The following is a 16,943-nucleotide window of genomic DNA, read 5'->3' on the forward strand; positions in this document are numbered from 1 at the left end:
GGCTGCGTGGTGCTGAGTTGCCAGCCGGGTTAAACCATGACAAGTTGTTCATAACAGAAATTGCAGAGTAACTGATTAAGTGATTAATTTTCCTGAGAGAAAAAAATATGCTGACCTAAAGCTTAGTACAAATCTTTGAAGAAATTTGGTGGGTCAATCTCCTTCCATGTAAGAAGTTTTCACTAGAAAAAATGGAACAGGCAGTTCCATATGTTATTATTATTTTTCCTTTATCAGTAATTTTCCAATATTATATTGCCTGTGTAATTTCTCAGGTGGAAAATGGAGTAATAACAATAAAATTATTAGTAAACAAAGACAATGAAATGATAATATAAGGTATTTCTGTAAATGTAGCAGACTAGGGATTTGACTTATGCTTCTGAACACCTTGAAACAAATTAAACTTATCACATATATACCGAGTTCTGACTATGTATCAAAAAGCTCCTCACAAATTGGCTTTTGAGGTGAACTGAGGCAGTGCCACACACTCAGAATGTTTTGCTTCCCAGGATTTTGGATTCAGCCTTGGAAGAGCCATGCTTGTTGGCTCACTGACAGGGCAGGGAGACGGTGTTATCTCCCAGCATGCTTCTACCCACAAAAAAATGGAAGAGGCTGCAGAAGAGAAATGTACTGCTGATAGGCACGGTTTACAGAGAAGGGGAAAAAAAAAGATTGGTATATTTTACCCTGCATATGAATGAAAGAAAGGACCACAACCGGGATAGTATGTTTGTTTTGACCAGCTGAATATTGCTGCATTTAATTACATGTAATTTAACTATCATTCAACTGCCAAGGAATGTAAAGATGGGAAGTTTCTGGTTTAGAAAACTGCACCAAGTAGAAAACTGCATATTTACTTTCCTCAGTAAACAACATACAGGACTTATAAGAAACTAATTGTTCAGAAGGATCTCTAAAACACAGCTGCTATAATAGTCATTAAATCTTTGAAATAGTGACTATCAAAGGTTGTTAAATACTTAACTGGCCATGTTTTAGACCTTGGCTAGATCAAGTTTCGAAAAATACAGACATATCAGATTCATACCGTGGGTGAAGGTATTTGGAAAAAGCAGTTTGGAAAACAGAGTTATCTAAATAAAACATTAGGCAGTCAAAATACTTGGAAGGAAAAATGTCTCAGAGCTGAGAGCAGAGGAAAGATTCTAACAGTATTGATTGAAGCTTACTGCCATGGGATGATACGGTAAGCTTTTATGGGGAAGTTATATATATATGTATAAAAATAGATATAAAACTCTCATATATGTACATGTATATTTATCTATGTTTTATTCCTTCCTTGGGATGTGGAACATATGTTTAGGGCATAGAGAGACAGGGAGACCAAGAGAGGCAGAAGTTTTGTTCCTTCCTTGTGATTTAATCTGAAAATATTCAGACTAATTCTGTTTAGGAAAGTTTCACCTAGGGAAGTAAATAAACTTTTCACACAATTTTTTTACTGATATTCTTTAACAAGCTTGACTTTTGGAAATACCCTGTTGAATGTTGGAAAAATTCAGCAAGTCTTCTCCTTGAAGATAAGAGGTATCCCACAGTCATGTGAAGGAAAACATACGGAGCACAGGAACTGACCTGAAACTATCTCTTGGCAATCCAAATCTCTTCATAAACAATGGTTCTGTCTTTTGTGTGGCAATCCAACTGTTGACAAAACCTCAAAAGTACCAGTGGAGAAGTGAGAGCTGGAGGTTGTGGTCAGAATTGTGCTAATGATTGTTATCTCTACTGATCTTTTCACTTGTGCTCCACGCAGGAGGGTAGCTTTTAGAATACACTGAAAAAATGCAGTTGCAGAAGTGACATGTTCTGAGAGAGATCTGCTCTTGCTTTATCATACAGTTTAAAAGTTTTGCTGGGAGAAAGGACCTGAGGTTTAAGATGTAAGGCTGCTTTCAGAGGACCTCCTCTAACATTTGGCTATGATTCCTACCATAGCCTAGCTATGTACTTAGAAATGCAGGTCAAAAGAGCAGCCAAAGGTAAAAAAGTTGTATTAAAGATGCTTTTAGATAGCTTAAAACCTATGGATTATGTGTCGTGTTCCTTGACTGTTTGTAATAGACCAATTTGAACCTTGTTTGTGCATATTTAGATACTTTCTTGAATTCTTACCTACTCAGATGAGTAATCCTTTTGACTACAGTGAGTTTATTAGTATGGAACCTCATAGTCTGAATTATATGATTGGGCCACAGATACTTTGCTTTCTTCCCATCCCAGACTTCTATAATTTGTGTTCTTTGATCCAAAAGTTTATCTGGATCAATGCACTTTGTGATTTTGAAAACCTAAAGTGACTTATAAAAAAATCAAGCCCTCCCAGTGAAGATAAGACCACCCTTGCATTTCTTCACAATGTTTGTCTCCGATGCTTGATTTTGTTTTATTCACTTTGTGATGTTTCCATCAATATTGAGTGAGGCAACTTAGGTGTACACTTCTCAGGACTCCTACTTCCTCTGATTTTACCATACTCTCTTATTTGTCCATCTGATTTTCTCCTTCAGTGTAAATTTAGTGAGCAAACTGGTTTTTCCTCCACATAAATTTCTTCTTGCTTTTGTTATTATGCATAGATACAAATTGCCCTATTTTGTTTGTTCATTTCTTGATAAATAACTTCATATTGCTATACTTATTTTCATTTCTGCTAACTGATTTTCTTGTTTCTTTTTCTTCTTTAAAGTGTGTAGAAAAACAGTATATGATGATGTAAAGACTACCTATTAATGAATAAATGGAAGCAGAGCACAAACAGACTTAGAAGTGAAAACTTAAATACTGTTATTAATATGAATCCATGTCTGCAAAAAAACCTGTGACAAATTAAAATTAAGTGCTATGTACTATAAAATAGAATCATGAACCACTTCTACTTCAGGTCTGTCCTTTCTGACGTGAAGAGCACAAGAGTGATGGCAGAATTCAGTGTGACAATATAACAGTTGATCCTACAGCAGTAAAAATGTCTCATATCTTACCATTTCTTAATAAGGCTAGCAGGCCTTAATTTCCTCTGCTCAGGTGAATAACAAAACATCTTCTTCTGTATGCTGCAATATGAACAGCTTAGAAACTGAAGTGTGTTTAGTCAGAAAGTTGCAGTCTTTATTTTTAAATTTAGACATTCCAAAATTATCCATTTCAATCAAGTTTTACGATATTTTCTTTCCTTAGACTTCATTGACAGAGAGTAAACAACATTTCTTGTGTCACTAGAGGTTTTATTTAAAATTCAATTGCCAAACTATTTTCCTTAGAGAAATGTTCATGAAAAAATGGTTCTGTATATGACCACACTGTTCTACAAAGTTTATTATTATTATTTCCATTTAAATGGAATGTGCAAATTATGTAAACTTGCTTTAATACTATCATCTAGGGTACTTCAATGAGTAATATACAAATAAAATAAACAATGAAAGAAAGTAGATCAAACATTTATCTTTGTGGTTTTCCTTTCATTTCAATGTAACTATGCTTATATTTTCTCTAATTGGCATTTATCTTTTTGTCCCAGGCCTGTGAAAGCTGTGTAAAGAAGCTCACTAACTCCATTCCTTCCATTAAAGAAGCCAGACTACTGTTAGGAGAATGTACTGGAAACTTCCCTGAGTTTTCCTTTCTGTTCTGATTTCAAATATTTAGGCATGGGTGTTTGGGAAAGAGAAGATCTGAGTTTGTGTACAGTTACATCAGCTACCTTAACTAGCTGTTTGGATGTCCTGCTAGGTCTTTTCTTGACAAATACCAGCTGTGTCCATGCAAAAGAAGTAGTTGTTTCATTCAGCACTATGCCTTTAGAAACCTTATTAACCTAAGTACAGGAACGTTGCATATGTTATCTGCACCCTTTGACTGGCAGAAACAAGGGCTGGATTTAATTTCTACTTGTCATTATTAAATGCTGTTGGAAAACTCATGAGAAGTTGTGGAAATTACTACATGAAACTGACTGAGTGTTCAATGAACTATTCGTTTCCACTGACAGGTGATGAATCAAATGTCCTTAATTAAATAGCATGTTAGGGGAGAAAGGAGTGAAAACGATACTAAGAGGACAAACAGCATAACATGAGACAAGCAGTCACTCTTTTCCTAAAGAAAACAATGATGGTTTCAAGCACTCCTTTCTCATACTTATGAAAGACAACTGACAAGTCTGCTGGTTGCTTTCTACTGCTTATAGTGTCTCCTTGCGTTATCTACCCAGCAAGACTTCATATATTGCTCATTTCCTATATCAACTCTTCTTTTCCACTGGCCTTCCTGCTTCTTCAAGGGTTTTTGCTCTTCAGAAGGAATACCACAACTTGTAGGCCCATCTTCAGCTCTCGACTGACAGAAAAAAAAGTCTTAATCTGGAAAGTTTTGCATGCCAAAGCTTCAGGTTGTAACATTGGAAATTTACTCATTCCAGGCACATTTTTAGCACCATTAACTTGCCCAGAATTGCACATAGGGCAAACATGCCCATAAAATATGACTAAGTATAAATATGGTGGAAACATAAAATGCAGAATGAACAAGTTTCAGTGACTGCTTTTTTTCAGTTCCCCTTCTGTACACCAGATGCCTAGAGCTTTCTTACAACTTGGGCTTCTAACCCCACTGGTTTCTCTGGGGATCAGTACACTGCCTTAGGCCTCATCTGCCTTTTTACAGTTTGAAACTGAGGCACTACAAAATTATATATTCAGCCCAAAGTCACTAGAATTCATGGCGGAGAGAAACAATAGATCCTGGTTTCGTATTCTGGTGTCTTAAGCAAAAAACTCATTGACTGGAAATTTCAGCATTATTGGTCCAAAAATAAGCTAGCAAGACCTAACTAAATGAGACACACTAACCAAAAATTGGTATTTATACAGAATAGGTTTGAAAATAATTTTGAGATTGAAGATATACTTTTAAAGTAAATATGGTGACTGACATATTTTTTTTAATCAGAGAGAGAAAACTTGTGAAAGAGCGATTCAGATAAACTATATCAACACAGAGCAACAAATTATTTTCTCTTTTTTTTTAATGTAAGGCAACCACTAAAATTGGTAAAGTTAATGTATTATACAGTCTAACTCTGTAAATTGTCTTTAAAAAGGGATTATTCAGGGTAGGACTAAATCCTGCCCCTTGGCACTCACATATGACATTCATTCATACCACTTTTTGAGAAACATTTTCCACTGGATTTTTGAAAGAAAAGGAGTATTTAAATTTAGTCACTGTTTATGTTCCATTTGTAATTATTTTATTTTGCAGAACAGGTCAAAACTAAAGAAAATATCTTAAGCTCATGCATTTACTGTTCATCTTTCATCTCTCATCTGTATAAATGGAGGCTTCATAATTTCAGAATTTATTTCTGGGACCAGTAAGTCAAAGAAAGCTGGTAGTCTGGAGGGAGAAAGTCTCTTAGTTCCAACTAAAATGCACAATCCACACTCATTAAAATAAAAATGATTGGATTTTTTTTTCAAAGAAAAGGACTGATGTTTGGGTTAAGCCTCCTGTGGGAAGATCTAACTTCCACACTTACTATTTATGGGGATTTTCAAGCTCAATTTACTTACCTATTCAATAAGGGAAAGTAATTGTTATCCCAGTCTTTTCATTACATGATGCAAATGCTATCTCTACAGTACAGAAATGCTTCTTCAAATTGGATGTCAGAATATAGGGTTTATTCTAGTAGTTTGAACATGCGTTTAAGGGACATTTCATCTATTTTCAATGAACAGCATTTTTCTGAGCTTGTTTTTTTATCAGTTTTAAAACAAATAATTATATGGAAGACTGAAATATGAGGGGAATAAAATGAATACAGGGCATAGCTGGTTTATCTATGATTTGCTACTTACTTCAGGGTTCTCTTCCATATATTGATTTTTTTTTCTGAACGGCAAATCCAATTCTTTGTAGTACAACTGAGTATAGGTATGTGGACTAATGGGCTGCTTCTATATCAGTTGTGGTGCAAGGCAAAAGACTCTCACCACTGATTTGCAGATGCTGACCTAAAGGGAGCACATTGGTATATTTTCCTAGGGAATGAGATATGCTGTTCTGCTTACAACAAGCTCTAAACTCCAATCAACTGAAAATATGATTTCTCTGGTAATTTCTGGAGAAATTGTGATCCAGGACAAGAAGAAAAGAAAAACAGTGAGTTCAAAGCCAGGATGACTCTTTTAGAGCATCTGGATGTCACGTAGACAGCCCTGAGGACAGCTCCAGGATGAAAGGGATGCAAATGTGTTCTGGAGCCACTACTGTATTCCCTGATTCCCTGTGGTCTACAAGAGAGGGTATCAGTGCATCAGTCCCACTGCTTCTGCCAGAAGCTGTCATGTGGTGGGTACAAGTATGGTATATTAGAGGATATTTGGATATGAGATCTGGAAGACAGGAGGCATGAGTTAATCTTGATTCACAGAGGTCCATAAGAACATAGATCAAATGCACAACAGCTCTTACTCACTTACCCCTCTGCACTTGGGTGAAATGAAAATGACCTGGCCTGCTTTTATGAGGTGGTCTGCTTTTATGAGTTGGGAACTTGCCAGATGAGTATAAACTACATTTCTGTACCAGTTCTATTTAAAAACTTCATTTATTCTTTCATCTTTTCACTGTCTTTAATAGTCATAAACCATGTATTCGTGTTGTAGTTCACTGCTTGAAGTGATTGATTGTCTTCAATAGGTTCTGCAATTACTTTTACCAATAAATATAGATATGGAGAACAAATACAGAGACACCTCTACTGTGGCTGCTAACATTCTGAACTATCTTTGAATTTTAACAGAACAGCAGAGAACACCTGCCCTGAACACCAGTTTCATGTGCAGCTGATAGAAAACCCCTCACATGACACAGATCCAGGCACTGCAGGAAAACAAAGATGCAAAATGAACTCTCATTATTTATCCCCTATCTAGTCCTGTACTAGGGATGCTAATATAGATTGGAAAGGTGTAAAAACCCTGCCCTCAAACAGAGAGAAATGTGTTATAACAGATATCTGTGCCTCTTCTTTGGAGGTACTGAAGGATCTCTGCTGGATGAGTTCCGAGACCTAAAGGGTTTTTCTGTAAATAGGTCTGCTCGGTGTGATTGAGCATCCATGACCTTCCATGATTAAAAAAATGTTAAAGAATGTTCAAGTTTCTGTCTTTGTCAAGTGGTGAGTAAATAATAGCTCAGACTTTCCTTGCTTGCCACCTATACTCCCACACAGATTTATCTCTACCTTTGGTTGAAGGAGAAAGACATAGTATCTTATCTGTCCCTAAGAAAGTCAATGCACAAGGGATTTTTATGATACAAATGCAGAAAAATACCATCAATATATTAGGAGGGTAAAAATTCCTGGGCTGTAATAAAATTAAATGGAATCTGTATCACCTCCTGCCCTGTCTTGCTATTGACAAATAGGTTGGATCAGCTTAAACGACCACTGGTGTCATCTCTATCTGCTTACTGTTCTTCAAGAAAAATGTCTTGCTGAGATAAATGATTGCTATCTCCTTCAGAAAGGCAGGGAAGATAAAAATAAAGAAAAAACCCCCCATATTAAATCTTTTAAACTGCTGTAGGCAGTAAGAATATCTTATGGAAATTTTCTTAACCTCCTTTGAAAGTAGTGAAAATGCACAGATTTGAATGCCTGTTCCGTAAGCAAGATAATTGACTATTTAGATTGAAGAACTTATTCTGAGAAATCTGTAGCTGTGAGAAAGCTGATTCTGAAACAAAGGTGTAAAGCAGAGCTTCTCAGCATTGTGAGAGCAGCCCTCTGTGTACTAATGACAAGGTCTGGTGAGAAAGTGTAGAATTATATTTTTTTTGTCATTGTCTGTGGGTAATGCAGCTAAAATGTGATGTTTTTCCTCATTATCACTTCCAACCCCCTCAAGCCAGTGTGTCATTCCACCCATCCTCCCAATTTTTGAACATTATACAGTACACAACAAATGAGGTGAAGAAAAAAAAACAACCAGCATCCATCTAGGCACTCCTATAGTAAAGGTGGTCTTAGGAGTTCTGCTATGTAAAGGATGTACAGTGATTTCTGTGGCTTTCCAGTGGTCCACCAAAGAGACATGTTGTAATGGCAGGATGGGTTGCTGGATCTAGTACTTGGCTTTTCACCTTGTCTTAAACCTTCCCATAACAGAGTTTTGTAGTCTCAAATCATTCCCTCCTGAGAGATTACAGTTTTAATCTTTAAAACTGCTATATCTGATTTAACATTTTCAACTGTTTGACTTTCTTTTTCATGGAAGGAAAAGCTGGAATACAACTTTATTAAAGGTTATTATTGCTAAATTACAAATAAGTCCACATATTTTTCTTTTTTATAATTTTAAAATAAGCTTTTCCATTACCTGGATAAAACATTTAAAAAAAATCTGCACTAACTGCATTTAAATTGCTATAAAATTTTGAATAAAGGGATCAAAAAATAGTAACGGAAGTATAGACAGGATTTATAGAAATGATACCTCCTTAACACAAATGAAGTTATTACTTGTGTGAAACACACTGCAGAGTGCATCACTTATTACCAAGTTGGAGTGGAAAATTGAGCACACTAATAGGAAAACTAAAGTTGTAGTTTGAAAGAGTAATAAAGCCTAAACCAATAGTTGCTATTTTTCTTTCTTTCTGTCTTTTTTCTGTAGTACGACATAAAACTTGGGGTATTTTTGAAGGCAGAGAAAAGTAGACACATAGTGTTTCTGAGGTTTTGGAACATAGTGGAAAACCCAAGAATTGTGCTGTAACTTCCTTTTCATATTGTTACTTCCATCATGAGTTAGATGCTCCATTTTTTGCTGTGTGCTCTGGGTCTTATATCAAACCTTGCTGGAATTTAAATTTCTTAGTAAGTCCATGGCAGAAGTTCATTCCAGCATTGTAGATCCCAGCTATTATATAATAGTTCATTCTTGTGCTGTCTCTTAAAACAAGGTCAATTCCTTACTGCTGGCCCAACTCCTGTCAGGGCACTGCTTGTGCTCAGGTTGCCAGACTTCTTCTCTTCTTTTCCTGCTCAGCTTTAGGCTGGGAAATCCTGATTTTTGAGGTACCTGATGAATAGCCTGGGAGAAGCCAGCAAGAAAGTTGTGAGATTGCATCTCAGCGGCTAGCCTGTTTTCACAGATCAGTAGTCTCTTCACAGAGGCGACTAGTCTCTGAGTACACCATGAGGGACATGGCAGAAGTAATGCACGCTTTATTTAGGAATATTTGCTTTTCTCCCATGGCAATCTCTTTCACACAGAAGAAAAAAAGGAATGGAGATGGAAGAAGTAGAAACTGTAGTGTTCTTAAATGATGATTACTGAAAGGTCTTTTACAAAGACCTTATAAATAAGGTGGGCATTTAATATAACAACGTAAAACCTAATAAATATTACAGGTTTAGCTTGACAGAGGAAGAAACCTATACATATGTTCTCCTTGACGTTGATAGCCATGTATCTTACTGATTCAGCTGCATTCATGCTGCTATCCTGAATCCAAGACTTAAACACAAACGCGTTGTCATAAGAGGAAATCTGTCTAGATGAAAATGCCAACAGGACTTTAGGCCACTTACAGAGATAAATCAGATTTGAGATGGGTAACAAGAAGCCAAGGATCAACAGGAATCTGCAAACATATTCATAAGCAGTTAAGGGGTAGGGAGCTTTTTAAGGAAGTTGATACACATTTTTCCAGGGTCTAAAGAGCAAATATTTCATTGAAAAAAAGGTTTCAGACAAAAGTGTGCCCAGAGCACCAGGAACAGTGACTATACTGAGACACAGTAGACTCAGAAACCGCTGACTGAACAATTTAACTCCTACAAGCAGTGAAGAGGATGAAGTTGCAAGTGTAATGCAGCAACACTGCCATGAAACAGGAACAATGTTTTTCACATTCTTTGGATATGTGGTTTAAAATTCAGAAGATTTACCCTCTATTGACACATTTCGTTTGAAAAATGCCACAATTCTGTGAAATGTTTTGTAGGAACAAAAGTCAATAATCTCAAAGATAAAAGGGGCCCTGTATCATTAGCTCCGAAATGGCAGGAACTACTTGAGACTGGCTGTGACATTACAAAGAGTTTATACCAAACCTCTTTTTTGCTGTGAGCATCTTCTGAACTGTGTGCTCTGGGAGCACTGTTCAGAGAATACCTTAGATGAAAGAACAGGTCAATTAAAGCCCTCCAAATCTGAATAGCCTTGAAAATGTGGTAGATAAACAATAACAGTAAAAATGGTGCTTTATTCTGTTTCTAAGACCAATGGACATGAATAAAAATGCCGTACAATAGACTTACGTTTTACTACAACTAGGGCTGAAGCCACCGATGTTTTTAATAATTTAAAGTAAATTTGAGCAGAGGCAGATAACTATGAATCCATATTACATTTCTGTTTTACATCAAAGAAGGTATGATGTGACAAATAGATTTTTATAAAGAGGAGGGGAGGAAATGTACAAGAGTTTTTAATTATCTGAGCCCCAAAAGACCATTCTACAATTTTTCAACCCTTGATAAGAAGTCTAGAGCAAAAGATTCAGAGAGTGAAAGAGATGAAGAAAAAAAGCCTTACCAGTGGAGTGGAAACCTGACAAGCAAAGGAGACTCTCACTTCCCATGGAAACTTACTGGATACTGACAAGCCTCTGAACATTAGAGAGAATAAAAAACACTGGAAAAGAGATTTGAGACAAAAAGGTTCAATAATGAAAACCTGAGCCAATGAAATGGGAAAATATCAAACTGCAAATGCTCAAACACAACATCTATTTTTTTTTCTTTTGAAGGTTTTTTCGTATGATAACAGAGCGGCAAAATGTGAATCCAGCTCAGAAATCCCAAGGAAGATGAAGGATTTTCGTTAAAATTAGATTTAATATATGCATGAAGAAAAGTGATGTTGGAATAACTGGTGTTATGAATGAAAGATCCCCCCTCTGCCCCAAAAGAGTAGATTAAAAACTAAGTAAAATTTAGGCTGACAGTGTTGAGCTCATAACTTGTAAAGGACTGTGAATTTAAAAAAAAAAAAAAAAAAGAGACCATTATATACTCTAGTTATATTGTTACGGCATTATGGAGAGAAAAATGTCAAATATTTAATCATATATATGTAAAATCTTTTGTCTGATACATTCATTTAAAGGAAAGGGGGCTAAAACAATGGACAAAAGGTGTGAGAAAATTAAGGAAGCTTTCAACTGAATACGAATATGATTAAATGAGCACACATGTTGTTTGAGAATTGGCCTTAGAATTCCAATGCTTTCAAGTAGATAGTTGCTAAAGGAAGATAGGATGTTTTGTTTTAGTTTTTTCTTTTGGAAATCACTGGATGAATAGAAGAACTGAGTACCAATACAGTTTCTCACCACTGTTAAACAAAATACATTAAAAACATAACTGTAAACATCACATATCTACATAAATGTATAAAGCTGAAACATTTACTGCTAACTGTAATGGGGAAATTATTGGTGAGACAGCAGCTGCCAGCTATTTCTCTTTGCTCTGTTGTCTATCAGCAGGGTTCTGAATACTGTCATTACAAAACAGTGTATACATTCCATATCTCATTGAGAGACAATTTCTTTGTGCAGCTGTTTGTGTTGTTTTAGGCTCTTGAGCTGTTTCATGGGAAGAAAACAAGAACGTATTTTTGATTGTCTAGATAATTAAGGGGTTTGTGTGTGATAATGTGAATTTAGGAGTAACAACAGAAAATTCAAAGAAATTTGGAGGTATCATCCTATAGCAAAAACAAACAAGTGATTATATATCCTACATAATAACAAGAATATATCTCTTTCTTTGATAATAATACAGTAAAGTGTGCTTTAAGATTAAATGGGACTGAGGTCATCAATTTTGCCTCAAGGAACAAATGCAGACATGAAGACTGTGTGGCAGGGTAAAAGTTAAAAAAAGTTATGCTCATATACCATAATATGCTACTGTGACATGAGCATTGTATATTAGTGATTAGGAGTTAGTGATGCTAAATACTGAGGTAATAGATTTCTTTTCAAACTTTTTGGAAATATGGATACTAATTAGATATGCAAGTAAGGCTCTCACTTTTCCCATGTAGCCCCACTGAGGATAGCACAACTAATAGCAAGGATTTGCATGAAGTTACATGAAGTTATATGCAAGCTATGGTGAAATAAAAGACATTTATGCACTTAGAAGTGGACAAGGAAAGGCTAGTGGGGCATTATTTGCCCAGATAGAGGCGGAATTTATCTCACAATAGTGATAGCAATATACCATGAGAGCCTGCAAGGCTCAGAGTTTAACTTTTTGAAAGTGTTTAGACTTTTCTATTATGTTATTGTTAATTAGAAGTTGCTATTGACTTTGAGGCAGAAAACTAAGGGTTTCTTAAGAACATCTGTAAGTGGTGCAATGACATTTTTTGTAACACTGAAGAATTAGAATTCAGAGTTTAAATGAGGCATGTACAAGACTATTACAAGTCACAGATATTTGGGCACCTAATTCACACTGAAATCAAAGGATCAAAGTTGAAATTCTTACATCAATGCAAGGAACAAAACATCCCAAAACATGTTATTTGGATATCTTCTAGAGCAACATGTAACAGATTACTGATTCTCTTTCTCTAGAGTAACATAATAAGAGTAAACATTTACAGTTAAAACTTCCTCCTAATTAAAAAATATTGACCTACGTCATGAACTCAGCCTGGGACTTTGTTAATTAAAAAGGTCCTATAAAAATTACAACTCACGAAACAGGATAAACAGCAATTAAAGGTATTATTCTCCATACTAATTTTCATATCTACTGATGCATGTGCTGTGAACTATTACTTTCTTAATTTAAGTTCGGGGTGATCCCATACCCTGTGGTCATTTTGTAACAAATCCTGTAGGATGAGGGAAGTGAACAGAAAGTATTTTAAACTTCTACAAGTTGTACAGCAAGCACATGAAGCTTCATTGCTGTTCAGCTGAGGGGATGATGTTTTTATCTGCGTGGTTTTCACACTTTTATTGGATATCTGTCTTAAATAAGAAATGTATTCTTCCTTACATAATTTCTTCCATGACTTTCTACAGATTTTTCCTGCTTGTCCACTGGTTTGCTCACAATTTGTTTTATGGTAAGATGATTTTCTACTATTTCTGTTTCTGTTAGTTTTATTTGAACTGTCATTGATTACAGTTTCAGCAAAACACAGCCTCCAAATTTTTAAGGTTATGAAACAACTGTCAAGCATGTTGGTCTTCAAGTTTACACAGCCTGGCTGACAACCCTGTTGTAGGCTTTCTGTTGCAGAAGGTGGCTAATCTTCAACAGAAGATGTAGGGGATGCAGGAATGAAATTTCCCCAGGACATACCAGGGCAGAAGTTGTGATCGTATCTGAGACATAGGCATGCATGTTGAATTTGAAGTAACACTACCAACTGTTCTTACTGAGCAGAGTTGCAAACCCAGCTGACAGCAGTATTGGAATGCTATTGGCATTATGTTTGAGTTTTAGTATTAAACCTTCTTTTGCGGACATATCTATATTTGGATACAGCACTGACATTTTTAACTGAAAATAGAGTAAACCTTTTTCTCTTTTCCTTGTTTTTTATTGCTCTTTCATTTCCATCTGGCTTCAAAGCTCTCTGCCTATTCTACACCTGACACCAGACACCTTAGGAGAGCAGGCTGTGAGCAGCTTTTAGAAAACTGCCAAATTTCATATCCATTACTTGCTTTCCATTTGGTACAAGCTATTTAGACAGTCATTACAATAAAATTTAATTTTTCAATTTGTATATCTCCAGTGATTCCAAAAGTCATCATTTGATTTATGCAGCTCATATCTTTCAGTTCTGCTAGTACAGCTAGTCCAAAATCTTGAAGGTGCTGGTATTTGTATGTAGTTTTAAATTATTTGGATAAAAAAACCCTAAAATTCTACTGGTTTCATTTCTGGATCAGTTGTTATACGTAAATAAGTACTAAGATGGTAAGCAGAACTAGTTTTGGCTCTCAGAAATATAACATTTTGAGGGGTTTAACACATTTTTGTTATATTTATTTTAATTTTTTAGATTCAGAGGAAGAACTGCTGCAGTATTCACACAAGAAAGGCTCTTATTTTCTGGATTAATATGAAAAACTGGATTTAAGATTAATTCATGGTTGTATTGAAGTTTATGGGAGGATTTCCACTGAAGGTCTCTGTGGATCCTGTTTTCCATTAATCTGGATGATATGCTGTGCAATTATGACTCAGAGTACACTGATTGTATCTACCAAAATCTTGAAAGCAGTATGTTCTTGTATAGGGCCATTTGGACAGTCTTACTGTGTCTCTTTCCATTAATGTACTATACTTTAAAAAGCATACCATGAGGTTAGATATAATGTCCATGTTGTCACAAAATTGATTAATTTTATTCCAGTTCTCATTTTCTCAACAATCTTTGTCTCATGAATGGATGAATATAATTTTACCATGAGTTCTTTTTGCAGTCTTAAGACTGTCACAAGAATGGATTGGGTGTCATTTTCTCTTCTTGTTACAGTCTTTGTCATGAGTTCTCACAGACCTTTAATGCTTGATATGTTCTCATTCTCATTACATATTCTCATTCCCATAACAAAGATTATAATGAGAGAAGAAAATGTCATAAAATTAATCCTTTCTCATAAGAGACTGTAATGAGGACAGAAAATGGAACAAAATTAATCCATTCTCATAACAATGTGAAGACTGTAATAAGAACAGAAAATGGCATGAAATTTATCCTTCTTGTGACAATCTTGAAATTGTATCAGGGCAGGAAAAGATACAAGATTAACTGGCCCTCAGGACAAAGGCTCTAGCTAGAATTGAACATTGTACCAAAGTAATCCATTCTTGCCATAAAAACAAAAAGTGTAATTCTATGGTTGTGTGGAGATGTCATATGCAAATCACTAAATCCTTTAAAGTCCCCTAAAATAGCTTGAGATTTACACCTGTATTGTCACAGGGGACTGAAAAAAGTATATATAGTTTGTAACACTCAGACCTTGAGATCTAAATTCCAGCTCATGATTGGAAACAAGTCACGTAAGCTACACCATTAAAATTTAATGTACTTAAGTATAATGTGCTTAATTCTGAAAACTCATTATTTGTATTCAACAAATTTGACCAACTATTTAAGCACGTATTTTTGGTTTTGAGCGTTTTCTTCCAGATTAGATAAAAAATTTAACACCTCTCATTCCTCACACATGTGGGGCTTCATTCACAAAAGGCGTCAGGTACTAAACTCCTCCTTAATGCTCACATTAAGCTTGTCAGTCAAAAGTTCTGTCCCACAAACCACTCCTCAGCCATCCCTTGCTGAAATCTGGAGGTACTGGGAGGTTTTAGAGATTATCAGCTTTCTATTTCTAAGTTCTTCAGTAGTTTAGGGTGTGCCGGCAGATGTGATGTTCCCAGGTTTTACCTTGACAGTCATGTTCATCTCTAGGCAATCTGAAGACTGAAAGTCCCCCCTGCTGACTGCCCCTCTGATTGCCTTCCAAAACAGCACTCTGCTTATCCCAGGGTGCTGACATCTCTCTCCATCTGTGCAAACTCAGGTTAGTAGACGCTTCCTTGACAGGATGCAATGATGAGTTAGGTAGGGCAAAGTTTAATACTGCAGAGATCACATCTCTTGGGGACACTCAGCTCATGCTCTGATCACGAAATGGTGATCATTAAGAAATCAGCATTTACCAAACACTGCCATTTAGGGATATTAGCATGATCTAAATAATAAGAAAGAAATATTTTTATCCTAGATTATACCACATTAAGATGAAAGTATGCCCCACATCTTAAAAGAATTTACTAATCTATACTGACTAAGAAAAACCAAAAGAAAAAAACTTCAATGTTTTTTTAAAGTGTGTGACTCTCTTATATATGAATATCCTAGAAAAAATACCCAACACATAATCATCTATGATTTTCTTGAAAGTAATTGTCTTTGTGTGGCCTCTTGAGTTAAAATAACTTATTGGTTTTGACTTCTATCTACTCTGTTTGATAGGGTGCAACCTTTTTACCAAGTTGTTGATATATCTTCACTTGTTCCCTGAGTATTAATCTGTCCAAGAGAGATAGACAGATTTTATTTTTACTACTATAAACATGCACCATTACAGGTGGGAATTTTTGCTCATTGCTGTTCTTATACTGTCCTTTGAAAACAGTAACCATGGAAGCTTTCCTGTAATTTAACTCCCAGGAATTTTCATTCTGTACAGTATTGCTTATATAACTACGTAGCATAAATGAAAACTAACTATGCTTATTAAAACTTTCATGCCTCATAATATAAATAGTACTTTATTCATTAACTCATGTAAATAAGAGAATTAATATGTAAAGAAAGCAACAGAAATTTTAGTAATTTCTTCTTTGTGTCATCCTTTTCTCCAGACTTGCTTTTTTTTTTTTTTTTTAATTGGCCTAAAAAGCCTGATTATGAGTATTCACAGTTCCAGATTAATTTTGAAAAATAATCCTGTGCTTTTTCCAAAATGTTTCATTGAATTAACTGTTCAGTCTCTTAGACTTTCTTACTCCTTCTTGTCCACTCAGGTCAACACCCATTGTACAATAACATCAGTGAAAATCCTTCCATATGCCTTATCTTTCCTCATCTTAAATGTAAACTTACTGAGGTGGGCACTGCTTGCTTTATCTCTTTCTGAAGTACCATGTCCATGCCCAAAGCCATGGGCTTATTTTTCAGAAGCTCTCACTTTTTAGCAAGTAAACATTACAAACAGTAACATTTTTTAGCTGGTCTTTCACTTCCAAGGTCTAAAAGCTGTAAGTCCCTCAA

At 35.5% G+C, this 16,943-nt stretch overlaps 1 long non-coding RNA gene across 1 annotated transcript in view; it reads right to left on the reverse strand.

Annotated features, from left to right (window-relative positions):
* The window catches only part of LOC118451646, a 28,149-nt gene that overhangs the window by 3,808 nt on the left and 7,398 nt on the right, over positions 1 to 16,943 (reverse strand). The window contains exons 2-3 of the long non-coding RNA XR_004841142.1: positions 3,335 to 3,338; positions 933 to 939 (exon numbers count right to left, since the gene is read on the reverse strand). This is a non-coding gene — a long non-coding RNA (uncharacterized LOC118451646). The remainder of the gene's footprint in view (positions 1 to 932; positions 940 to 3,334; positions 3,339 to 16,943) is intronic.

Source organism: Egretta garzetta, unplaced genomic scaffold (assembly GCF_000687185.1).
Source record: "Egretta garzetta isolate BGI_Z169 unplaced genomic scaffold, ASM68718v1 scaffold271, whole genome shotgun sequence".
Classification (NCBI taxonomy): Eukaryota; Metazoa; Chordata; class Aves; order Pelecaniformes; family Ardeidae; genus Egretta; species Egretta garzetta.